The sequence below is a fragment of the Talpa europaea genome (assembly GCF_964194135.1).
Source record: "Talpa europaea genome assembly, chromosome: 12".
In the NCBI taxonomy this organism is placed as follows: Eukaryota; Metazoa; Chordata; class Mammalia; order Eulipotyphla; family Talpidae; genus Talpa; species Talpa europaea.
The window spans coordinates 37,818,660-37,845,023 of NC_140079.1; positions in this window are offsets into that span (position 1 = coordinate 37,818,660).

Here is a 26,364-nt window from a genome sequence, read left to right on the forward strand (position 1 = left end):
GCCTGGGCAGCCATGACTGGTGGGTGAGGGCAGGGCTTCTGCAGCACCTATTGACTCGACCACTGCTTTTGGTGGGCAGGATGTCCAGGTGTTCTTACCTGGGAATGGATGAATCTGCATGCTGCCTGGACTGCTGTGGCTGGTGGGTGTGGGCAGGGGTCCCCATGGCTCCTTTGACCAGACCACTGCTGTTGGCAGGCAGGACTTTTGAGTGCATTTATCAGGGCAGACAGAGCTCTGGTCTACCAGACCACTTGGAGTATCCAAAGGTCCCTGATGCAGAACTCGGCACTACGAGGCCCAGGCTGGGCCCAATCAGGGAATATCTAAGGGTCCCTGAGGGCATGGCACCATGAGACTTCAGCTGTTGTCCAATTTGCTGGTGGGTGTGGTAAGCTGATTGGGATGCACTTCGCATTGCCATGCTCTGCAGCAGGGATGCTCAGCTTCCTGGATGCACTCACAACAGCTGAGGGTTCCCGCTGTAGGACACGGCAATGCAAGGCTCTGGATGTGGGATGTGGCCTGGCCCACTTGGAGACATTGGCCAGTTGAGGGGTGTGGTCGGCTCTTGTCTTTCAAGATTGTCACTGAAGAAGGAAAAGGAAAGAAAGAGAGGAAAAAGAAAAGAGAATAAAAAAAAAATTGAGGCTCAGAACTTTGTCCTCTTAAGAGGAGGTAGTGGCTGGTGCTGTGGCCTGGTTTTCTGAGTGGCACCAAAAGGCAAAAGGCTGATTGAAATGCATGTCTCAGTGTGACCCAGGCTTCTAAGTTATAGTTCAGTTAAAAAAAAAAAAAAAAAAGTCCTGGTGCTGTATAACTGGTTTGAAGCATCTGGGTTTTGCTAAGAACTTGTATCAGTCCCTTTTAATAGTGTTTTTAAGAGAGAGGTTAACCCCATCTCTCTGCTCCACCCCATTGTGGGTGAGTCCTATCTCAATAAAAATAATTTTAAAAAAGATTTTAGCAATGAGAATGATTAGATAAATATTTTGGAAATAGAGACTTAATCTGATATGGGGGTATGGGATGGAAGTAGGTTTTTTTTTTTTAAAGATTCATTTATATATTTATACATAGAAGAAGTAGGGTATAGGCCAGAGGTGTGGGGGCAGGGGTAAGAGGATTCATCAGAGACAGAGTAGGGAGCAGAACAGGCGGATTTACTGAAACACACTGCTGAGGGGAGCAGCGAGTGTGACAGGAAAGGTCTGCTGTGCCGTATATGGGTTAGCTCCCTAGCTGGGGATCAAATCTAGGCCACAATGGCAATAGCATGATAGCGCTGAGACTTAACCCCTATGCCACCAGGTTGTACCTAGAAGTAGGTTTTTAATCACTAACTCACAAGGTGAAATTTACACTTTAGAAAGATCACGGGACACTGCGGTGTGGAGAGAGGATAGAGGGATGGATACAGGTGGGGGTGGGAGGCCATTTAGAGAAGAACTACTACTGGCTGATCTTAACTATCCTATATGTTCAAGGAACCAGCCAGCTGACTCAATGTTCACTTACTACATTGTTTCCATGGCTTTTCCCATGAAAACAATGGCTGAGTTCTAAATCAATGTTCAAACACATTTTTGGAGCATAGTCCATAAAGAGTCAGGGACTGGCTATTCTGAGAGATGTGGGATGGGGAGCCAGGGTTTGATGCAACTTGCATGCCAGTCTCCCTTAAATTTATAACAAGGATAAGCAAACAATGTAGCATATCTGGAGAAATTACCACTTTGCTGCATCAAATAAGATGTGTACTTTTCCATTCTATTAAGTGATTACCACTAAATTTAGTAGGAACAGAGATCAACTTTTACAATGCTTTCTTTGCCTGCCAATAAGACCAGAAGTTATCCCTTTCTGTAAATGATGAAAAGTATATGATGACAGGAAGTCTCAGTATGTGCACAAGGGGATGGTGATGTGGAAAATGAAAGTCTGGCATAAAGAAGTAGAAATAGAGGTAACACGAAGGAAAGGTTTCCCGTTGGATTTAGATTTTAAAATGGTATCAGAAGAATGAGCTATTATTCTATACACTATTTATGGTCAGCCCTTCCATGTTCTCTGGAGGGCAGGTTTTGGCTTAATTCTATAGTAATCCAATCTTCACAGGTTTTGCGGACTACAAAAGGCACAGGTACTTACATATCTATCCATACTCCAGGTCCAGGCATGCTGGCAATGGGCACACGCTCTGGAGGGAAATTAGAATAAATAAGTTCCAAGAGATGTTTTTAGAGTTTGTCTTGTATGAAGTTTTAGGAAGCATGCACACAGGGCTGGGCAGACTTCCAGAAGTGGAAAATGTGTCTGATTGGCTGACCATTAGCTGTTCAGGAACAGCTGGCTTCCAGAGTGTAATTCCCAACACTGCCATTCATTAGCTGGGATGTGTTTAAAATTAGTCTTGCAGTTATTTGTACATTGACCAAAGAACAATTGGTCCTTTCCTTGAAACCCTTTACTCTTTGGTGCCCTACTTTATGCTCTATGCCTTATTCAAATAGTATTTGTTGAGTGAATTAATGAAATTAGTTTTCCTCCTTCTCATCTTAAGTTTGTAAGAAACAACATGCTTTAAAAGTCCTAGAAAAACAACATTTTTAAATAATAAAAGTTAAAAGTTTAAATGATAAAAGATAGAAGTCAGAAGCTCAAAGTCACCTAAATGTTCTATAATAAGGTAAAGAAACTGTGATTTGCTTAGCACTAAATTATTGTGTACCCCAAGACCACACTACAGATGGAAACCGTTTCTGATATAATGGTAAATGAAAGATACAAAAATTTATAAGAAACCAAAATCAGGGCCTCCCTGGTGGTGCAGGTGTTAAAGACAGTGCTATCATGCTACTGCCGGGCACTACAGCCCAAATTCAATCCCTGGCCAGGGAGCTAACTAGGGTAGACCTCTCCTCTCTCGCCCGCTGCTCCCCTCAGCAGTGTATTTCAGTCGATCTGCCTGTTCTGTTCCCCACTCTGTCTCTGGGGAATCCTCTCACCCCTCCCCCAACACACACCTCTGGCTTACACCCCAATTCTTGTATGCATAAATAAATAAATCTAAAAAAAAAAGAGAATGTGTTCCACTCTCTTCTCCTCTCAAACTTGAAAGCAGAAACAATTAAACATATAACCAGGAAGCCCCATCACAACTGCTGGACCCTATTCTCTTTTGAGCTTCTTATCTTACCCTCCCCTGCTCCACATAGTGGAGCCCAAGTCCTGGCCAATCTGTGGACGCCCACTGAACATCCAACCCTTGGCTAACCTAATAGGGACACCTTGGCTTTCAGCTATGATCACTATCTGTGGGGCTAGTGACAAGTGAGTATATTACGAAGAAAAAAAATCTATTAACCATATGTCCATGATTGATAGTCTTATATATAATATGTATAAATTATATATAATTCTAATATATCATTTAAAACCAATAATGTATATGTTATTTAACATGGAAAAAGTTGCTACTTAAAAATGCTAATTAGTACACAAAACATATTTTAAAAAGGGTGACCAAGAATTTACTATTCATTTAGAAGCACTTATCTGATATCCATTATCACTGACTTCTGTAGCATGATCACAAAGAGGACATTTTTAGGAACATAGGAAAGGTTTCACCATTTTTTTCAATTAAATCTTTCACCAGTCAAATTCTCTTTTTTTAATTTTTTTTTTTTTTTTAATAGAGGCATGCTTTATTTATTTGTTTGCTGGTTTGTTTGTTTTTGTTTATACATGCACTGGGTACAGTCAGAAGCGCGGGAGGGTGAGAGAATTCACCAGAGCCAGAGCGGAGAGCAGAGCAGGCAGAAGGACCGAAGTACACTGCTGAGGGGAGCAGCGGGCGGCAGGAGAGGTCTGCACGCCATGTGGGACCCTCCTCCGGTGGCCGGGGAGCAGCCGGGGATCGAACCGGCGCCGCAGAGGCCGTGCGCAGTTTCGCAACCCAGCGCTCAACCGCTGCGCCACCGGGGAGGCCCTCAAATTCTCTTTTTAAGCGCTTACCTTGTCACTGTCTTTATTGATCCCTCCCGTCAGAGTCTGGGTACTCTCGCCTGGCTATATCCTCATCTGTCTAAGGCTTTGCCATCTCCAGCACAGCTTTGACAAATTTTATATAACCCTGTACATTCGACAAGATTTGCAATTTCACTTGGAAATCAACTTGCAGTGACAAAAAGACTGGGTGACAGGCAAAGATGCAGACCCAGAGCAGAGTCCATTTTACTGTAGATTCCTACTTTGCCTTTAAATGCAGGGATTTGGTAGTGGTCCTCTAAGGACTCTAAGGACTGACCCTGAAGAAAGACCCAGCATTTAATGAATCTCCCTCCTTTCATAGCTAATCCTCAGTGAATGGAACGAGTAATCCCAGATCACTGTACAAATTAGGAGCTACTCAAGGCTAAATTTAATAGCCGAATAATGTCCCAAATAATCAACTTAAAAAAAAAAGGGAGGAGTGGGGGTTGCCATAGACAACTTTCTTACAACTCCCTTACCTGAAAGATCTCTCTAGAAAAGGCAAATATCTTACCCCCAAACCTGCTCAGTCATCCTCCCCAAGAAAGACTCGGACTGGGCGGAGAGAAGCTGAAGCCTGCTCTGAGCAATCTGAGATTAAATCACTGTTCCTCGGGTCTAAACAAGAAAGACAGCATGGTTATTAGCTAATCCTTCAAACTGCTATTTCAAAAGCAATGTTCAGGAGCAAATCATAGAAATAAAAACAGAACCAACTCACAGATCACCTAACAGGAAACAAAGGGAGAGGAACAACCCCTTAACTTGTTTAGGGTTTCTAATCCCCCAAAACGGCCTGCAAGCCCCAGCCTGAAGGCTTAGCCCTGCCTGACTCCACCTTATTTGGCTTTGTCTCCAGAACATCTTGAGGGAGTGGCTGGTCTTAAGCAAGTCTGATAACACTTTTCATCGCCTGTTGCCTTCTCCATCCCATCAGCAAAGCATGTGGAGGTGAACAAGTTTACCAAGAGGCAAGTTGAGTGATGTAGATAATAAAACTTTCGTTATTTTTTCTCTTTTTCCAACTGAAAATAAAATTCGCCCTAGAACCACGTATGGTACATAGAGAGGATACTAAAACCCAAGTCTGGGCCTCCCCAGTGGTGCAAGGGATTAAGTCTCAGCACTATCAGCTATCACTAGCCACTGCAGCATGAGTTCAATCCCAGCCAGGGAGGTGACCCACATGGCGCAGCAGACCTCTCCTGTCTCGCCCGCTGCTCCCCCAGCAGTGAATTTCAGTAGATCTGTAACAGGGTGGTCCCCAGGAAAGGGGGAGGTTCCCTGCCCCACCCAAGGGAGGGTGGAGCTGAGCAGGAAGAAGAGAAGCGGCAGAAGAGACTGAGGAAGGAAGCAGGATGGAGCCAGGAGACCTGGAGGAGGCGCATGGAGCCTAGAGACACGTGAAGAAACTGCGCTTGTCTTTTGGTGTGGACTGGGTGACACAGATGTGGGTGAGACCCATGGGGAGGTGACAATGGCAGCTTTTATTTTGATGTTGATTTTGCTCTTTTCCTTCCGGCCTTGTCTGGTAGTTTCTGACCCTTTTCTGTGGGTCCCCACTGGAAGATGCTTTAGACTTGTAGCAGGCTTTGGGGCCTTGTTCTGGGCCGATCCCATTTGGATGGACTTTTACCCACGAGGGGACGGGTAACTTTGGGTGCTTCATTTAGAAACTAGACTCTTTGACTTACCTGTATTGTTTCCTAGTTTCATTAAAGTTCCTTCCCATTAAAGTCTCATATGTTTTGTGTTGATGCGGCAGATGGCAGAACCCATTTAGATAGGCAGGTTTGCGGGGCTTGGGCTACCCCTCTTCCTGTCCTATAACAGATCTGCTTGTTCTGTTCCCCGCTCTGTCTCTGGTGAATCCTCTCACCCAACCCCCACCCCACACACACACCTCTGGCCTACCCAAGTTCTTGTATGCATAAATAAATAAAAATAAATTTTAAAAAACCTCAATCCCGGGCCTCCCCTGGTGGCGCAGCAGTTAAGTGCTGGGCTGCGAAGCTGCCCGCAGCCTCTGAAGCATCGGTTCGATCCCCGGCCACCAGCGAGAGTCCCACATGGCACGCAGACCTCTCCTGCCTGCCCTCTGCTCCCCTCAGCAGTGTATTTCGTCAGTCTGCCTGCTCTGCTCCCCTCTCTGGCTCTGGTGAATTCTCTCACCCTCCCGCGCTTCTGACTGTACCCAGTGCTTGTATAAAATAAATGAATAAATCTTTAAAAAACAACAACAAAATCAAAAACACCTCAATCCCATTTGTAGAGAAAGCACAGAAACTCAGGATGATTATATGACCATGATCTGGACAATTTCACATAGTTTATTTTTAAGACTCCAGAGGAATCCTTCATTTGACCCTCAAATGAAGCTACTTATGGTTGAAGATCTTGGAAGCTAAACTGTACTTTGTATCTATGTGATGTTTACTTAGAGGAATCTTTTTAAAATACAAATTGGATCACATCACTCTTGTTTAAGATACTTCAATGGTGGGCCTCTCTGGTGGTGCAAGGGGTTAAGCACCGCACTATGAAGCTGTCCGCAGTCTCTGCAGCAGAAGCTCGATCCGCCCCCCCCCCCCTCGGCCAGGGAGCAACCCACATGGGGCAACAGACCTCTGCTGACTCACCCGCTGCTCCCCTCAGCAATGTACTTCGGTCAATCTGCCTGTTCTGTTCCCCACTCTGTCTCTGGTGAATCCTCTCACCCTCTACATCTCTGGCCTGTACCCCAGCCCTTGTATGCATAAATAAATAAATCTTTAAAAAAAAAATAAGATACTTCAAAGGTATACCTTTGCTTCAAGATCAGAATCTATAGTCACTTAAATGTTATCATCTGGGAGTTCTATCACCTGGCTCTTCCAGTTCATCTGAAATACCCCCATCCCCCTCTTCACCTCCCATCCTTGCTTAATCCTCCTCTGATCTCTAATTGCAACCTCTCCCTCTATGGCCCCTCTGCCTAGTCACCATCTTCTGATGTCTTAAAATTGGCACAGGGATCTTTCTGGGGTGCCCTCGAGGCACCTAGCAATCTCCCTGCAGTGGAGACCGCTGACTGGGGACCCCATGCAGGTGGGGCAACACAGGCTCAGGTGCCTTGGACACAGGTGATAGCGTGGATGCCCATGGGGTCCTCCACCCACCCCTGCAGGGGTCCTTGACTGGCTCCCTAGGAAGGTGCAGGGAGGCAGCCCGGTGTGCTGCATACACAGACTGGCCCCAGCGGAAATGCAGTGAAAAACAGCTGCTCTTCAGTTTCAGGTGGCCTAGGGGCGTGGCGAATGTGAATGAGAAGTTCTCCTAAAAGGAGTCACCCACAAATCTGAGGCCCTTCTTTCCCCTCAGTTTCATACCAGGACATAATATGCACCCAGAAACCAGCAAGCTGTAGTCCTGGAAGCTCCCCAAACTCGCTCAAGTCTGAGGGTGCTTACAAACCCCAACCATCACTAGATGTTTTTTTCCTACAATATCCCAACTCCGCCAGGCTGTAAACAATGACTGTGCCTTAGAAGTTGCCGTCAAACAGGAAGAGACTGGAAGCGCCTCTTGATTTGAATTGCCAAGTTTGAGCTTTGAAGCTCCTCAAAAGTTTACTTGAATTGCAGCCCGAACTGCATCTTTTCCACAAGGGCTGGACTAGGTTCAGGAATCTGGTGCTTCCTTGGCGGAAGTTTTCTTCTCCCTGGACTGGAAGCTGCCCTCCAGCCATCCTGCTTTCCTCCTTCCCATGGGGTGCAAAGGACCCTGGTCCGGGTCGGAGAGCGCCCACCCTAAGGAGGAGGCCACTGGGGGCCTCCACGTGTCCACTGGGGGACAGGCCCAAAGCTGCACACACTCTCCTTCCTGATTCCAGCCTGGCAGATAGCCAGGGCATTCACCTGGGCCTCTGGGGACCCAAAGCCTGGTTCCATTCTGCTCTGCCTTTGCATTCTTGGGGATCTGTTATTTGATTTCCTCCTCTGTGCCAAGGAGACCCTATAGATTTCTACCTGAGACAGAGAAAACACATTTTAAATTTACCTATTTATTGATCTGCCTCTCCTCTGGCCAGACCACGAGCTCCTTCTGAGACAACACCATCCTGGCACTTAGAAGTAGGACTTCCAGGATTATAGAAGGAATAAGTTCCTCTACTCAAGAAGGAAAGCTTCCAAAGTTCCGAAATGTCTCTGGTCTATGGAGGCCTGTGGAGAATAGGTTAGAAAGGAAGATCAATCCACATAAAATATGAAGCACTGGAAATAAGCAGCAAACTCTGTCATGATTTGATCTTTTATACCTTGGAATCATTCATTCTGGTCAATTTTGAGGCAAATGATTATATATCACTGCATTTTACATTTACCATTCTTTCCTCCCCGTCTAACCCACATATATGTAGATATAAATTACTCTGAGAATTTGAGGACTTTTCAACTATTTCTCAAATAAGAGATTTTTAATCTTTATCAAACCCCTCCTTCACAAATTCTCATACAGAATTAATACTGGGTAATATAGTTTTAGTGTTTTTGTTCGTTTTTTTATCATTGCTCACTTTTGTACAATATTTGATTTGTCCCCTCAGGTGTAGCCCCCATAATTCTCCCACCACCACAGCACCTATAGTCCCTTGTGCTCTTCCCTCCTCTATGTTGACACCTCTCCCCCACTCCTCTGCTGCACGCCTCAGATCTATAGTTTCCCTGCAAGTTTTGCCTTTTTCCTGACCTTTTGTTCAATTTCCTTATAAACACCTATAAGTGAAACCATCTGATATTTATCTTTTCCCTCTGACTTATTTCACTGAGCATAATCCCTTCCAGCTCCATCCATGTTGCTGCGAATGGCATGAGTTTATCTTTTTTGGTTGCTGAATAGTATTCCATTACGTATACAGACCACATCTCTTGATCCAGTCATCTGTTTGGGGGCATTTAGGTTGTTTCCTATCTTACCTATTGTAAATAGTACTGCAATAAACATAGGAGTGCAGGTGTCCTTTTTGAATTAATGTTTTTGTGTCCTTTGGTTAGATTCTTAGGAATGGAAATCACTGGGTCATGTGGTAGCTCCATTTTCAGTAGTCTGAGGAACCTCCACACAGCTTTCTGTAGTGACTAGACCAGTTCGCATTCCCCCCAGCAGTGTAGGAGAGTTCCTTTATCTCCACATCCTTGCCAGCATTTGTTGTTGCCAGTTTTAAAAATATGGGTCATTCTCACCAGTATAAGGTGGTATCTCATTGTGGTAATTTGCATTTCAATACTAGGTAATAAAATTTTAACAATCATAGAGGCCTGAATATGATTTTTCATTCAAAGGAATTCATGCTTAACCTCATCTCTGACATTCTTTCAGTTATGGGTGATTTTAAATTTTAATTTAAATATTCAATAAGTGTTGACTTTTCTTCAGAGATTACGTGTTTACTTAACAATGCTGTCATTTATCAAGACATTTTTGGTCATATTTTAGGTCATAAGAAAAGCTTATTTGTTTCTTTCCCATCTCAAACACCCTAGAATTCTGAAGGCAAGATGAGGGGCCGTGCCAAATGCAGCCTCACCGTCCCCACCACCCCTTCAAGCCACTTAAACTCACAATCAGCATTCTTCCAACATGAGCAGACAAAACTATTTCAGTTTTCTGAAACAAAAAGAAATATGATTTATTGACCTTATTTAACCAGAGGAAACACAAGGTGTCATTTAACAATAAGTTCAGATTTGGATCCAGTTTTTAGACCAAGCAATGCCTCTCTCTGACTGAGCTAAGTCTCTTTTGTCAGAAAGGAGTCTGCAAAGCTTGGCTTGCTCAACTGAGAACAGAGCAGGTAAATGTTTAAAATTGAATTTCCTGGGTTTCTATAGGTTATCAAAATACTTGACTAAAACGTTAACTGCACTTAACTGAAAATCACAGTATTTTCAGATACGACATTTGGGATTGAAAGAATCGCTGTTGATGTTTCTCAGGCGAGTGGTGCAGTCCTCAGAGACTTCCCTGCCATGGGCTACAGACTTCCCCAAAGGAACAGACCAAATAGGATACATTCTGGAGCTTCAGTTTTGCTGATTTTTTTTTTAAAGATTTATTTATTTATTTATACAAGAACCGGGGTATAGGCCAGATAAGCAGGAGGATGAGAGGATTCACCAGAAACAGAGCGGGGAACAGAACAGGCAGACTGACGAAATACACTGCTGAGGGGAGCAGCGGGCGTGACAGGAGAGGTCTGCCACACCATGTGGGACCCTCGCCGGCGGCCGGGGATCGAACCAGCGCTGCAGAGGCTGTGGACAGCTTCCCAGCAGGGCACTCAACCGCCTGCGCCACCAGGGGAGGCCCTTGCTGATTATTTTTAAAAACCACACTAGGAATAGAATGTAACACTTGCACAAATGTTTAACACTTGAGATTAAAACATATTTTTACATTTATCGTTTTTTAATTTTTTAAGACAATATTTGCTTCTCCCCCAACCCCCTCAGATTGAGTCCCCATAGAATTTCCTTCCCCAAGGCACCCATGCACCATTACCACAGTCCCCTGTGCTCCTCCCTCCCTCCCTAAAAAGAGGGTACTTTAAAGACATTTTTCATCACAGTGCCAGCATTCTCTCTCCAGCCACCTAAGGATATGTGCTCTTTCCCTTTTCTTGTGACTGTTTAGGAGAAGTTTAAGATGCTCTCACTTAGCATATAGATCTCAGAGCCCATTAAATGATTTTCCTTGACTGTATTTGGTCTTTAGCATTCTAGTTCTCCTCTTTCTTTTTCTCTATCTCTTAAGTATGTGGGCAACCCAAGGAACTCCTATGGGATTTATACCACCCTTTGAAGGCTGCCTCCTTTCTTAGGCCGCACCTGAGGACTGAGAGCGCTAACCTTTATGATCTCTCTCTTCCCTCCCCGGCCCTCCCTCCCTTCCATTCTTTCTCTCCTTTGCCGCCCCCTTTCTTAGTTTTTAAGCCCTATGTCACCTTCATTTTTTTACCATTTATTCAAGTTCTCCTCTTGATAAAATCTTGATGGAAAAAAAACTTCCTGGGGGCCTCCCTGGTGGTGCAAGGGGCTAAGACACAACCTATGAAGCTGTCCGCAGCCACTGCAGCAGGAGTTCGATCCCCAGCCCAGGAGATATCCACAGGGCACAGCAGACCTCTCCTGACTCGCCCGCTGCTCCCCTTAGCAGTGTTTCAGTCAATCAGCCTGTTCTGTTCCCCACTCTTTCTCTGGTGAATCCTCTCACCCCCCCTCACCTCTGGCCTGTACCCCAGTTCTTGTATGCATAAATAAATCTTTAAAAAAAAACCAACTTCCTGGGCCGCCCTTGTGGTGCAGGGGTTAAAGATAGCACTATCAAGCTGTTGCCAGCCACTGAGCACGAGTTCAATCTCCAGCCAGCCAGGGAGAAACCCACAGGGCGCAGCAGACCTCTCCTGCCTCTCCAGTTGCTCCCTTCTATTTCAGTCAATCTGCCTGTTCTGCTCCCCACTCTCTGGTGAATCCTCTCTCACACACACACACCCCCAACTCCACACGTCTAGTCTACACCCCAGTTCTTATATGCATAAATAAATCAATCTTTTTTTAAAAAAAACTTTTATAATTGCAAAACAGGGCTATGCTCTAAGAATACTTGGAATAGGAAGAGACAATACACTGAGAAATGGATATATTTTTAAAACACCATAAAAGGCCCCGCTAGGGCCTCCCCGGTGGCGCCACGGTTGAGCTCTGGGTTGCAAAGCTGCCCCGCAGCCTCTGAAATGCTGCTTCAATCCCCCGCCACCGGGCGAGGGTCCCACATAGCTTGCAGACCTCTCCTGCTGCCCGCTGCTCCCCTCAGCAGTGTACTTCATCAGTCTGCCTGCTCTGCTCTCCCCTCTGGCTCTGGTGGATTCTCTCACCCTCCCGCGCTTCTGACTGTACCCAGTGCTTGTATAAATAAATAAATAAACAAACAAACAAACGAATAAATAAATAAATAAATAAATAAATCTTTTTAAAGAAACAAAAACAAAAGCAAAAAACCCCTCTATACCCCCCTCCCACACACTCCCCACAGGAGATAGAAGACAGGACGGAAATGACCAACCCAGTGAAAGAGGAAAGAAAGACTTACTATGCTCAGAGGACCCAAAAGGCAGGATCCAGGTAGAGAGCAGAAGGGGCCGATTTATGGCCCATCATCCGCCGAGGACGCTGATGCCCAGCGTGGAGTCAGACGGTGGCGAGCACAGGGAACGCCAGGCCGCAGTCTGGAGTCCACATGCACCATGCCCTTGGCACAAACCCTGCGCCCCGCAGAGGGCGCGGCACCTTAGCGCTGGGTCTGGAGAGCTGTGCTGTGAAGTCAAGCAGCCTGGGCAGTTGTTTTAAACTAAGCGGATGTAACGTAGACGAATGGCCTAACGTGACATCAAAAGAGCAGGGTTGCATTTCTTTTTCTCCAGTAGTCTTTGATCTGGTGCTCCCACTCATGTCACCAGGATTCGCACGAAGCCCAGAGGCTCACAGCCAGGAGCAGACTCGCTGCTGGGCTGCGGCCGCCCCTCGCTGGACCCCACTTCCTGTGTGGACATGGCACCAGCACTGTTCTACTTAAAGCATACGTGGCCAGACTTAGGGGACCAGCAAATACCTCGAATAAGGTGTTTTTTTTTTTTTTTTTTGACAGTTTCTGCTACAGGCTCCCCCCACTATCTGAAAGTAGAGGTTCCTCATGAAACTCTCAATAAGCAAAAATGGTATAAAGCAAACAGGCAGGGACCATTCAAATATATGGGGAAGAAATGAAACATTCACACACACACACACACACACACACACACACACCCTTACCAAATCATACCAAATAGCACATAAGACTTAACACTAACACACAGAAAACACAGCAGCCCTATGATACACAGTAGTCTGTATGAAGTAGCTCCAGGAGGAACTTGGCAGGACACTCTTGCTGCCAGGAGTACAAGGTGTCTCTCTAACAGGTGCAGGGCAGTCTCCTGGGAAGCAAACACTGAGTGCTGCTTTTTTCTTTTGTGGGTGCAAGAACAAAATCCTCTATGGGTTTCATTCAGTTATCAAAAACAGGTACAATGTAATCTTTCTAAAAAGTCGCATAACATGAATTTTTGGGAAGCAAAGATAGCTGTTATTATTTAACTTTGCTATTTTTCAAACATAAGAATTTGTTTTAATTAGGAATTAATCTGTACAAAATCCAATACCTGAAAATGGAATGGGTTTAATATACCAGTCAAGTACAAAGAGAAAACTATACAATGGTTTGATTTTTTATTATTATTATTATTATTTTTAGATTTCATTTTTACATTCCCCATATAATTGCAACCCCCCCATTTTGACCCCAATCCCTCCCCTCCCACCCCTACCCCCCCAAAAAGTGTCTCTGGTTCATAGTAGTTTGTTGATTTTGATGTTCACTTTCTTATAGTTATTCATTTTCCTGGTCCCTTATTTAAGTTTTCTAGATTCCTGCTATGAGTGAGACCATCCGGTATTTTTCTTTTTCTTTCTGGCTTATTTCGCTGAGCATGATCCCTTCCAGCGCCATCCATGTTGCTGCAAATTGCATGTGGTTATCTTTTTTGAATGCTGAGTAATATTCCGTGGTGTATATGTACCACATCTTCTTGATCCAGTCATCTATTTTTGGGCATTTGGGCTGTTTCCAAAGCTTAGCTATTGTAAACAGTGCTGCTATAAACATAGGGGTGCAGGTGTTCTTTGGAATTGATGTTTCTGTGTCCTTTGGGTAAATACCTAGGAGTGGAATTGCTGGATCATATGGAAGCTCTATGTTTAGTAGGTCCAGAAATCTCCACACAGCTCTCCATAGTGGTTGGACCAGTTTGCACTCCCACCAACAGTGCAGGAGAGTTCCTTTTTCTCCACACCCTCGCCAACATTTGTTGTTGCTAGTTTTTTTAATATGTGCCATTCTCACTGGTGTAAGATGGTATCTCATGGTAGTTTTGATTTGCACTTCCCTGATGACAAGTGATGTTGAACATTTTTTCATATGCCTGTTGGCCATTTGCATTTCCTCTTCAGAAAATTTCTTTTTAGCTCTTCTGCCCATTTTTTGACGGGATTATTTTCTTTGTTGTTGTTGAGTCTCATCAGCTCTTTGCAGATTTTTGTGATCAGTCCTTTATCATTAGTGTTGTGTGCAAAAATGTTCTCCCAGTTGGTGGGGTTTCTCTTTGTTTTTGTTATTGTCTCTTTTGCTGTGCAGAAGCTCTTTAATTTGATGTAGCCCCAGCTGTTTATCTTTGCCTTCACTATCACTGCTTTGGGTGACGTGTCTGTAAAGGTGTCTTTGATGTGAATATCACGTAGTGTTTCGCCTATATTTCCTTCTATGTATTTTATGGTTTCAGGTCTTATATCTAATTCTTTAATCCATTTTGAGTTGATTTTTGTGTATGGTGTGAGGTAGTCTTCAAGCTTCATTCTTTTGCATGTAGCGACCCAGTTTTCCCAGCACCTACAATGGTTTGATTTTTTAACTCCTCCCACCACCTCCCCTACTGTCCCTTTTGGGGAGAGGAGGAAGAATTTACTATAGGCTAGTCAATAAAATAGAGACCTGGAATGCACTTTTCTTTTTTTTCTAATTTTTAAAAAAGATTTATTTATTTATGCATACAAGAAGTGGGGTGTAAGCCAGAGGTGCAGAGGTTGAGAGGATTCACCAGAGAAAGTGGGGAGCAGAAAAGGCGGATAGATTGAAATACACTGCTGAGGGGAGCAGCGGGCGAGTCAGGAGAGGTCTGCTGCGCCATGTGGGTTGCTCCCTGGTGGGCTGGGGATGGAACTAGTGCTTCAGTGGCTGCCGATAGCTTGATAGCACTGTCTTTAATCCCTGTGCCACCACGAAGACCTCTTGAATGTGCTTTTCTAATGTTGAGGCGTTTGAAAGAGAATTTTCTTGTTTTGGGGAATGTCAACTGGTTTAAAATGGAACCAGACATTTGTTATTCCTTTGGTTTCCCAACACCCAGATTACCTACATTTGGAGAAACCCCACCTCTGCTATAGAAGCCCAACTACAGATGCGGGATATTTGCTGTTTACTTTGCATCTAGAATGAAAGCATGTGACCAAGTCCCACATTGGGTGGCCCCCTCCAAGACTTTGAATTGGAAACCTGCAAAAAGTAGAGGCCACTGGAACAGATGATGACAGTGGTACCCTTTGTCTACTTCCAAGATGGCAGGGACAGGCATTTCATGTCCTTATTCAAGGCTCATGCCATCATGAGTGCAGATGACCACGTGTCTGCCTCCATAGCATGGACCCCAGCTCATCTGTTGCTTATAGCCAGAAGCTTGATTCATACAGACACCAACGACAAGAGTAGCTGCAGGCACCAGCCTCTCAGGAGATAATCATTTCTTACCAGTCAAATTGGCAAAGTTCCAAAGTAAAACACTCTGCTAAGATGGTGGGTACCCTGGCACTCTCAGAAATTATTGGCAGGAGTACAAAACAGAACAACCTTTGCGCTCTAAAATGTGCCTGTATTTATCAGTTACAAATGCAAGCATCCTTTAGTTCCACACCCTTCCTTCTAGCACTCTGCCCAATAGATACACTTGCACATGTACAAAATGAAGTGTGTGAGTTGGGGGCAAGGGGGAATGGCAAGGGATTGCAGCATTATTTAAAATGGCAAAAGATTAGAAATAGGGCCTCCCCTGTGGCGCAGCGGTTGAGTGTCGGTCTGTCCCGCAGGCCGACGGGGTTCAGGAACACGGCGGAGGGGCTGGGGATGAAAGACACGTACACGGTCTGGTTGCAGGAAGCAGGAACTCTCTTTATTACTGAGGGGCAGGGATATATATAGGAAAGTCTGCACATGCGCTTTACGTGGCCTGCACATGTGCTTTACGTGGATCTTATAACATCCGGTTATTATTGCATCAGCTTTTGCCGAATCATGCTTGAGTGGAAGCAACCACTACCCCAGGTCCCTCTGCTGGTGAGCCCTGTACTAACGGCTCCCCCGTTTTTACGTTATAAAGAAAAAAGGGGGGGACGCACTGGGGCCTGTCTTAGGTTGTGGTGGTTGTATTCATGTGCTTACCCGTCATGGCCACCCACCACCATATTCCTATGTAAGATAGTGGAACTGTCTTAGGTTGCAATGAATTACACCGCCATCTTACCCGTCATTGGCCTACAGGTGGTCAAGGGCAATATTGACCCACACGCCAAGGTCTGCAGTGCGTTGTAACGGAGAGTACCGTACCTGTTGCAGAGCCAGTCGTAGGGCCCTGTGTCTTTGGCACTGGTGCCACAGGATGTAGAAGACGACACCCAGACAGAAGAGGACCACATCAAGGAGTGATATGGCTCCCCCCAAGGATTTGGCCAGCCCCCAGGCTTTAGAGAGCCAGGAAAGGGCTTGATCAGGGTTAAATACCATGGCTCGGGTTGAACTGTAAAATTGAGAAAGATTTGGTTTCACGGGCCGTGCAGGTACTCATTAAGGGTATGAACCTGGGAAGACTAATTGGAAACAAGAGCAGGGGTAACACATGTGAACATATATGTAGGAACACAGGGGATATGGGCAGTTAGAGTTAATAAGTCTATTTTTTCTTGTAGCAAGGAGACTTGTTGATTTAGTTGGAGTATTCCAACCGCAAGGTGATTGTTGATAGGGTTTTGAGTGAGAAAGGCGGTGGAGATTTGTTTCGAGAGAAGGTTGATGGTGTCCACGTTAGCCACAGAGTTGGACAGAGCTAGGCCGCCGACCACCGCGACCACAGCTGCCAGCATCGAGAAGACGGAGATCAAGGTGCCAACAACAAATGTCAGACCTGCTTGTCGATTTTGGATGATTACCTGAGAAGTAGACTTAGACACATTGACAGGCATAATAACAACCTTAGGGAAATGCATGACAACAAAGGAATTGCTGAGGGTTTTGGACCAACAAGAGGAAAGGTGACAGCTACAATTGAGGGAGGATTGATTGTTGAATGATAGATTGAAAGACACTATATAAAAAGGAGATAGGACGCAAACACCTGCTTGAACAGTAAAATTAACTTTGGAACTGAGAGTGGCATTGTCAGAGAGAGTGCTGGGATGGTTACCATAGGTAGCATTATAGGAAGGGAATTGTAGAGAAACCAGCCAGAGTGAATGGGATGTTGTCCCCCAGTGGTGTGGGGTTCTTTATGGAGCACCGTAGGCACGGAGGGGGGACGGGGACCAAAGAAGGAGAGACCACCTTTTGTCCACTTTATGTCAGTGGTCGTCATTATAGTAAGGGGAATGTAAGGGGGAAAGGTGATATTTTGCGGGGTTGCGGTAAGATGTAGGAAGGTAAAACAGAACACTGATGACAAATCAATAGTAGAGGGGCTGGTAAAGTTACTAGTGGAGGTCAAGGGTGTATAAAGGAGTCCAGTGGTGGAATTGGTAAACAAGAAAGATGGGAGAATACCCCCCTTTTTGGAAACCAGCAGAAGGAAAGGGGGATTATTAACTATTGTCCAATGAATCGTGTTGCAAAGGAGGGGGGGTACTTGCAGTTGGAGGTGGAAGAGTAGTAGCAGGTGGAGGATCATCTTCAGAAGGTCAGTCGAAGAGGGATCCAACGAGGCTGAGGTTGACCTGGAGGAAAGATCCTCGTGGGATGTTTGAGAAGGGCTTGAGGAGGTGAATTTTGAAGGAGCACAAGCCCCCGGAAATAGAGTGGGAAGGGAGGGATACAGGTGAAATTGTATCATTCTAGAGTTTTTTTACTTGAACATTTTGGGAGATTTGTGTGTGTGTTTGTTTTTTAAATTGCTGATTCAATCTCCTTACTAAAAATTTATTTATTTAGATTTTTTATTTTTTTGAATCAGCCTTGGAAGTGTACATATTTTTAGGAATTAATTTATTTTTTCCAGATAGCCAAATTTGTTAGTGTATATTTGCTCATAATAGAATATTATGATCCTTTATATTTTTGTGGTATTAGGTATAATGTCTACTTTTTCATGACCAATTTTATTTGAGTATTTTTTTTTTTTTTTTGGTTAATCTAGCTAAAGTTTTTACTATTTTGGTTTTTTTTAACTTAGTTTTGCTGTATTTTTATGTCTTTTTAGTCTCTATTTCATTTGCTTTCATTCTGATTGCCATATATTATTTCCTTCTACTAAGTTTTAGCTTAATTTGTTCTCATCATCTGTGTATAATTTCTTTAAAGTCATGTGAAATTTAAAGGCAATTTCTTTCTCATAAGGAAGATATTTAGATATTAAATGCTGAGTTATTTAGATATTAAATGTATTAAGTTTGTACAGTAGAGTAAATGTCCATGGTATTTTGAAGGAAAGAATGGAAGGAGAGGAAATGAGGAAGGCGAGGAAGGCAAAGAAGGTGACAAGAAAAAGAAAAGGAAAGAAAGGGAGGGATACCGCCAATTTTATGGGGGTGGTGGGCGGTCGATGTTATCCTCTACATCCCCCTCGTCGGAGGAAGAGTCCTCCATCAGCTTTGTGGAATGGGAATGGGACACGGAAACGGCCGGGGCCTCCGTGGCTGCGCATGCCGTGGGTGGAATTTCACTTTCGGATTAGGCCGCTAGCGTAGGGCCAGTTCGCAAGCGGCCGGTCCCCCTTCACTGAGGGTATCGTGAATTAACTGCCACACCAAAAGGATGCCGGGGGCGGGGGGACTATTTGGGCTCCGTAGAGATCCCTGTGAAGAAGAAGATCTGCCTTGACCTTTTCCCAATTTTGTACAGAAACCGTGTCCTGCTGAAGGAACCATTTGCTGGTATTTGCAAGGACTGAGACTAGATTATGAAGGGTCTGAACCTTAACGGGAGTTCCACAATTTTTAAGGAGAAGCTGTAGGGCTCTAACAAGTTGGCCCTTGGACATGGTATTGCCCATGATGCCGATCACTTACCAATGACCTACCTTACTGACTGATCGGTCCCTCAGAGGATCCCTCGTACTTGTGTCCCTGTTCGGGTGCCACTTGTCGGTCCGTCCCTCAGGCCGACGGGGTTCAGGAACACGGCGGAGGGATTGGGGATGAAAGACATGTACACGGTCTGGTTGCAGGAAGCAGGAACTCTTTATTACCGAGGGGCAGGGATATATATAGGAAAGTCTGCACATGCGCTTTACGTGGCCTGCACATGCTTTTTACGTGGATCTTGTAACATCCGGTTATTATTGCATCAGCTTTTGCCGAATCATGCTTGAGCAGAAGCAACCACTACCCCAGTTCCCTCTGCTGGTGAGCCCTGTACTAACAGTTGAGCGCTGGTTTGCGAAGCTGCCCGCAGCCTCTGCAGTGCTGGTTCGATCCCCGGCTGCTCCTCGGCCACTGGAGGAGGGTCCCATATGGCGCACAGACCTCTCCTGCCGCCAGCTGCTCCCCTCAGCAGTGTACTTCAGTCCTTCTGCCTGCTCTGCTCCCCGCTCTGGCTCTGGTGAATTCTCTCACCCTCCCGCGCTTCTGACTGTACCCAGTGTTTGTATAAATAAATAAATAAACCTTAAAAAAAAAGATTAGAAATAATACATATTCACTAATAGGGAGATTTTTCATGAACCACGGTTTAGCCACACAATGCAATACTGCACAGAGTACACAATTGTGGACTGTATGCTGATTTAGGAAATGCATAGGATATGTTAAGGGAAAAAGTAAGACAGAGAACAGTGTATAACATACTATTATTTGTGTGAGAAACACAAATAAATTAACATCAGAAATGATGTCATTTTTGGAGTCTGTGGGTTTGGAGTGCAGGGTCCTTGGGCTCACTCTGGGAAAGGTGTCACCAGAGCTCCCATTTCAGTGACACGCAGCAAGTTCCCCGGGCGAGTTTCTCCACGAGACAGTAACGTTAGTTATATTTAAAGGGCAGGTTCATTAGGGAAAGTGACTGAAGAGTAAAAGACACTTGCATAGACACAAGCGGGCAGGAAGAGCTACCCCAAAGGGACAGGTTTGCTGAGAGGCCTGCGTGGTTGCAGGTGGGCAGCCTTGAAGAGAGCCGCCTTTACTGAGGGAGGTCAGTGAGGAGAAGTCCCAACCTGTTACAGGTCACGGGCAGGCAGGAGGCTGCTGCCCTGCAAAGGGAGAGCGTTGGTGAAAAGAAGCACCTGCGTAGTCACAGGTGGGCAGAGGGAGTGCTGCTCCGAGCCTGTGCAGAGACTGCACTGATATAGTCCTTTTCTCTTTGGGAGGGGTCACTCCTCTGTGAAGTGGCCTGTTTTTTGCAGATTTTGGATAACCATGCAGAATCCAAAAGGGACCGGAGATTCCAGGAAGGGTTGCAGAGATTCCAGGATGGGCCCAATCTCTTTATCTTTCCCCTCAGGTCTGTGCTCCACTCCCTATAGCATCTGATCCTGCTTGGGTCTCATGCCTTGTGATACGGCACTGGCGCCTAAGGGTCCGACCACTACAGCTGGGTTAATCATCATGATATTTTCCTCTACCCCCACCTCCTTGTGTGAGTCAGGTTCTGGTCTTGGGCACCTCCTTTTCAGTTTTTTCTATTTCTGTCCTCCATCATTACCCCCCTGACCATATTAGGCCCAAAATCTTTTGAGGTGTTAAAGGGAGGAGATCCATCTTATGGAGCTGCTTCCAGCTGGAGTGGGACATAGAGTTGGATCTACATAAAAGGGCCTGGGATATGGTCTCCCTAATAATAGTCCCTGAGCTACCTATTGTTGCTGGCTTTAAGAGGAGGCAAGGGGTGGGGCCTCTGGAGTCCAAGGGGTAGGGCATCTGGACAGGCTGTTTCTCTTGTATGGGGTCAGCTGTTTTTAGCTTGGAGGAGGAGTTTAAACTGGAAGAGCTCCCCTAGGTTAGAAGAAACAAATTTGATTAGGAGATTGTTAATGTTTAAAGAGGAGAGTAGTACAGCAGCGGTTAAGGGCCCTCGTACTATGTGTAGTCATTTGGACCATCCATTGAGTGTCGGCTTTTCTAAAAAGATGAGCAGTCATAAAATAGTAAGTTTTGAGGTTGTGACCTGGAAATAAATTTTACCAGGCAAACAACCCATTTTGGGGTGTTGGTAGACTAAAACGAATGTCGATGGGGAGGGCCTCCCCTGGTGGTGCAGGCAGTTGAGTGCCACGCTGTAAAGCAGTCTGCAGCCTCTGCAGTGCAGGTTTGATCCCCGCCAGCCGGCCGGTGAGGGTCCCACATGGCACAGCAGACCTCTCCTGTGTCACCCGCTGCTCCCCTCAGCAGTATATTTCGTCAGTCAGCCTATTCTGTTCCCCGCTCTGTCTCTGGTGAATCCTCTCACCCTCCCGCACATCTGGCCTGTACCCCAGTTCTTGTATAAAATAAATAAATAAATCTTTAAAAAAAAACTCGAAGGGATATTATTCCTAGCAGAGTTGCTGTTTTAAATCCCATGTGTCCCTCATTAAGGGCAACACCCACCAGGGCAGCCCTGAGGTGCTGGAGCAAGGTCTATAGCCACGGACTCAACAGGAGGGCTGGCTTGTGTGTGCAAAGCAGCAAGCCCGGTGAAAACTACTAGTTTTGGGCTTTGTTTGGGACTGTGTCATGAGCATGATCACTAACATGCGGCTAGTCAGAATCTCAGGAAAGTTGGGTGAGCTTTAAAGTTAAGTTAGAGTAAGGGACTGCAGTCCACTTTTTAAATAAGATTTTACCCGAGTATATGACTCCAAGGTTTTATACCCTCCAATTCTGAGGCAGAGCGGTATTCAAAAGACTGTGTCAGACCCTTTTTGGGTCCAGGATGAGGACAATTCCAAGTGTTCAGGAGCACCAGTCATGTTAAGGGGAGTCTGCAGGAGACTGTCATCTGTTAAAAGCAAACTTACACAAAACAGATATAAAAAGTGCTAGTCCAATCTGTATGTTGAAGAGGACCGGAAGTTACTGAAACATGTATTTTGTCCTGTAAATAGACACATGTTCTTTGGGCAGCAGTAAGCAGATTTAGTGTCCTTTGATTTTGTTAAGGTCATTTCTATTATAGTTTGTGAGGAAGGGAAGGTGGGTCCAGAATGCTGGGTGAGTACAGACTAAGTGGCTCCCGTATCAATCAGAAAATGAATATTTTTACCTGCGACATCCAGGGTTACCCTAGGCTCAGCCATGGAGATGGTCAGCTGGGGAGCTGGTGACATCCTTGGGCCCCATCACTTGTCATCCAGGAGGCATCTGAGGGTCTGGTCCCTCCTCCCTTTGGAAAGGGGACAATCCCTTTTCCAGTGGCCATCCTTCTTGTACCTGGGGCATGGCCCATGTGGATTTCTGGGTTGTGTACAATTTGTGCTTCAGTGCCCAGACTTGTTGCACCTGTAGCATGGAGCCGTTCTTTATTCCAGGCGGGTCAGTCTTCTGTTTCTGAGCCTGGGTAAGCCTGGGTCTGCAGGGTGCCAGCAATGGCGGCGCCTATTAATGGAGCCTGCCTTTACTCCCTCACCACAGCCTGCCTTCCTTCTCTAACACTTTAATTTTATTAATGATTATTAATAAAATTATTAATGATTTTTTTTTGTGGGACCCTCTTTGGTGGCCGGGGAATGAACCAGCGCCACAGAAGATGCGGGCAGCCTCGCAGCCCAGTGCTCAACCGCTGCGCCACCAGGGGAGGCCCCCTATTATTAAAGATTTTAAAAGCCACTTTTAAAAGCTGGTGTGGCTTAGAGTTTGGGGTCTCATGGCTAGTTTGGGTTTTTTTTTTTTTTTTTTTTGCAAATATCTGGTGCAGACTAATAGAATGACTCCCCATAATCCCTTCACCCTGTCTTGTATTAAGATTAAGGTTTGTGAACTTACAAATGGTTTTCACTAATCACCCTTGAAAGAGAGCTGGGTTTTCACCAGGTTTCTGGGTGACTTCCCTGATTTTATCATAATTTACAGGTTTGGATACACACGTACTCATTTCTTCTAGGAGACAAGTGCTCCTATGATCTCTCTGAGTTAGATCTTGTCCTCTTTGATAGTTCCAATTGGGGTCATTGTTGGGAACTGCAACATTTCCACATTATATTGGTTTGGCTGTCTGCTCGCCAGGTCATCAGCAAATCGTTGACTTTCAGCCCAGATTCTCTGGTTTTCTTCCACAGTACAACAGGTAGAGAGAATAATATGAATATCCTGCCATGTTAGGTCAAATGCTAAGGCAAGGGGACGCCTGAAACTCATCTGTAAACTTTCCAGGGTCCTGAGAAAATCTGCCAAATCTTTGTTTACACTGCATCAGGTCAGTCATAGAGAAGGGCACATGGACTCTAATAGTCCCAGAGTCTCCATTGGCCAGCTCCTGGAGTGGGCAGAGTCTAGGCAAAGTGTTGGTTTGAGGATGGTAAGAAGCCCCATTCTGAGTGTGCCCAGCAGGACTTGATTCTGTCAAAGATGGCACAGTCCTTTATGGGAGTGATGATTGCAGAAGGCCTAAGGGTGCCTGGAGTTCAGAGTTAACTGGAGGCTTGGGATTAGTGGACGGAGGAGGTCTGGCAAGTAAAGGATCATCTAGGATATCTGTAGAATCCTCCCTTTTTGGGCTTAGGAGTCAGGTTTGGCCAGACACATCCAACAAGCTGTAACTTTGAGTCCTGTTGTAGGGCCATGAAGGCCAAAACATATGGGACCTCAATCCATTTATCGTTTTTTTCTACAAAACAAATCTAATTGTAGAAGGGTGGTATTGTTTAAGGTTCCATTAATCGGCCATGCCTCTTGGCCTTCTAGCTTGTAAAGAGGCCAAGCTGAATTACAATAGCAGATTAAGTTTCTTTTTCTTAAATCCTTGAGGCCTAATTCCTTCCAATGCTTCAAGAGACAACCCAGAAGAAAGTCCACGGGAATGGAGTGAGCAGACCCCATCACGGATGAGGGGAAGCAAATATTGTTTAAAATGAACAATGATGTAAAAAATAAAAGAAATTAATAAAATTTTAAAAATGTATTTATGCATACACGAACTGGGAGTACAGGCCAGAGGTGTTGGGGGTGAGAGGATTCACCGGAGATAGAGTGGGGAACAGAACAGGTAGGCTGACTGAAATACACTGCTGAGGGGAGCAGCAGGGAGACAGGAGAGGTCTGCTACACCAATGTGGGTATCTCCCTGGCGGGGGATCACACTCACGCTGCTGTGGCTGCAGGTAGCTTCATAGGTTGTGTCTTAACCCCTTGCGCCACCAGGGAGGCCCAACAATGGCAGCTTTTATTTTGCTTTTGATTTTGCTCTTTTCCTTTCAGACTTGGCTGGCCCCTTCTTTCCCTTTCCTACGTTTCCCCAACAGAAAGTGCCTTAGACTTGTGGCAAGCTTTTGGCTGAACATTTACCCATGAGCGGATGGGTAACTTTGGGTTCTTGATTTAAAAACTTTATTCTTTTTCTTGTCTTTATTGCATACTAATTGTATTAATGTTCCTTTCATTAAAGGTCATACCCACCAGGGTATGTTTTGTCTTGATGTGACAGATGGCAGAACCTATTAAGAGCAGGTAGGTTTGAGGGTTCCGGGGTGCCCCTCATCCTGTCTGGTAACAGTTACTAGGTCATGGGCCTGCCTGGTAGCGCAAGGGGTTAAGTCTCTGCACTTTGAAGCTATCAGTAGCCACTGCAGCACAAGTTCGATCCCGGGCCAGGGAGCTGACCCACATGGCGCAGCAGACCTCTCCTGACTTGCCCACTGCTCCCCTCAGCAGTGTATTTCAGTCAATCTGTCTGTTTTGCTCCCCACTTTGTCTCTGGTGAATCCTCTCACCACCCCCCCTGCACCTCTGGCCTACACCCTACCTCTTTAATCTTTTTTTTTTTTTATAGAGGCATGTTTTATTTATTTGTTTATTTGTTTGTTTTTTGTTTATCCATGCACTGGGCACAGTCAGAAGAGCGGGTGGGTGAGAGAATTCACCAGAGCCAGAGCGGGGAGCAGAGCAGACAGAAGGACCGAAGTACACTGCTGAGGGGAGCAGCGGGCGGCAGGAGAGGTCTGTGCGCCATGTGGGACCCTCCTCCAATGGCCGAGGAGCAGCCGGGGATCGAACCGGTGCCGCAGAGGCTGCGGGCAGCTTCGCAACCCAGCGCTCAACCGCTGCACCACCGGGGAGGCCCCACCCTAGCTCTTGTATGCATAAATAAATAAAATAAATCTTTGAAAATAAACAAATAAATAAACATTACTAGGTTAGAAATAATGACAGGAAGACAAGGTCTCAGAAAATAATCTGAAAGAATTCTCCCAAGAGTGTCAATAAGCAGGTGATGATTTAAGGTGGTCTCTGAAAGTTAAAGAATCCACAGCAATTGTAATCAAGAATCTACTTCTAAAATTCCTTGTACAGTCAAATATTTAGAAGTGGTACAGAATATTTAGATGGATTTGAAAGCAAAATACAAGGAAGATCAGTGTAACTTGCTGGAGAAATTACTGGGTAAGTCTCAGTGTGCACACATAATACAGGTGGGTTCGTAGGTGCTGTCCTAAGGGACACTTAGGAAAGGCTCTGTAAAGCAGCCTAAAAAAAAAAAAATCAGTAACATTACAAAACACAATAAAGCCAAATAAAAACAAACAGACAATTATAAACCAGAGACATCCAGCAGGGGAGGAGGAGGGAGAGGGATCAGAGGGAGGCAGTGAGGGAGGAGCACAGGGGCCTGAGGTGATGGTGCACTCACTGGTGCATAGGGGAAGGAAACTCTATGGGGACTACACCTGAGGGGGCGGGGGGAAGCAAACTTTTTTGAAAAATGAACAATGATGTAAAATATATATAAATTTTAACAAAAGTCAAAATGAAAAAAAAAATCTCTAAAAAAAAAAAAAAAAAGAGGAGCAAGAAGGACAATGGCGAATCACACCCAGGTCTGGAGCTGAGACTGACGGGAAAAAGATTTCCTGGGTGGAACTATCCAGCTGTGGGAACTGAAGGTGGACAAGGCAAGCTGGAACAATGGGTTGTTTGGGCAAACCAAGGAAGTGCTGATTGTATAACTCACTTTAGACAATTTCACAATCCCTAAATCACATACAGTGTCGTAAACCAATGTTACCTCAATGACATAAAATAATACATAAATAAAAAAAGTTTAAAGAAGAGTATTTCGTAAGACAAACCTAGGTGAATTTGTAAGGTAAACATTTGGGTAAGAAAATCAGTTCTGATACAAGGAACATAATTCTGCCTGGAGAATCACTCAGAGTAAGGATGGTTTGATTCCTAAATTTGGTGGATTCAGGGCCAGTGCTCTGAATATTACCTTATAGTATGTATTTTATCTCTTAGACTTTCTGAAAAGGAAGGT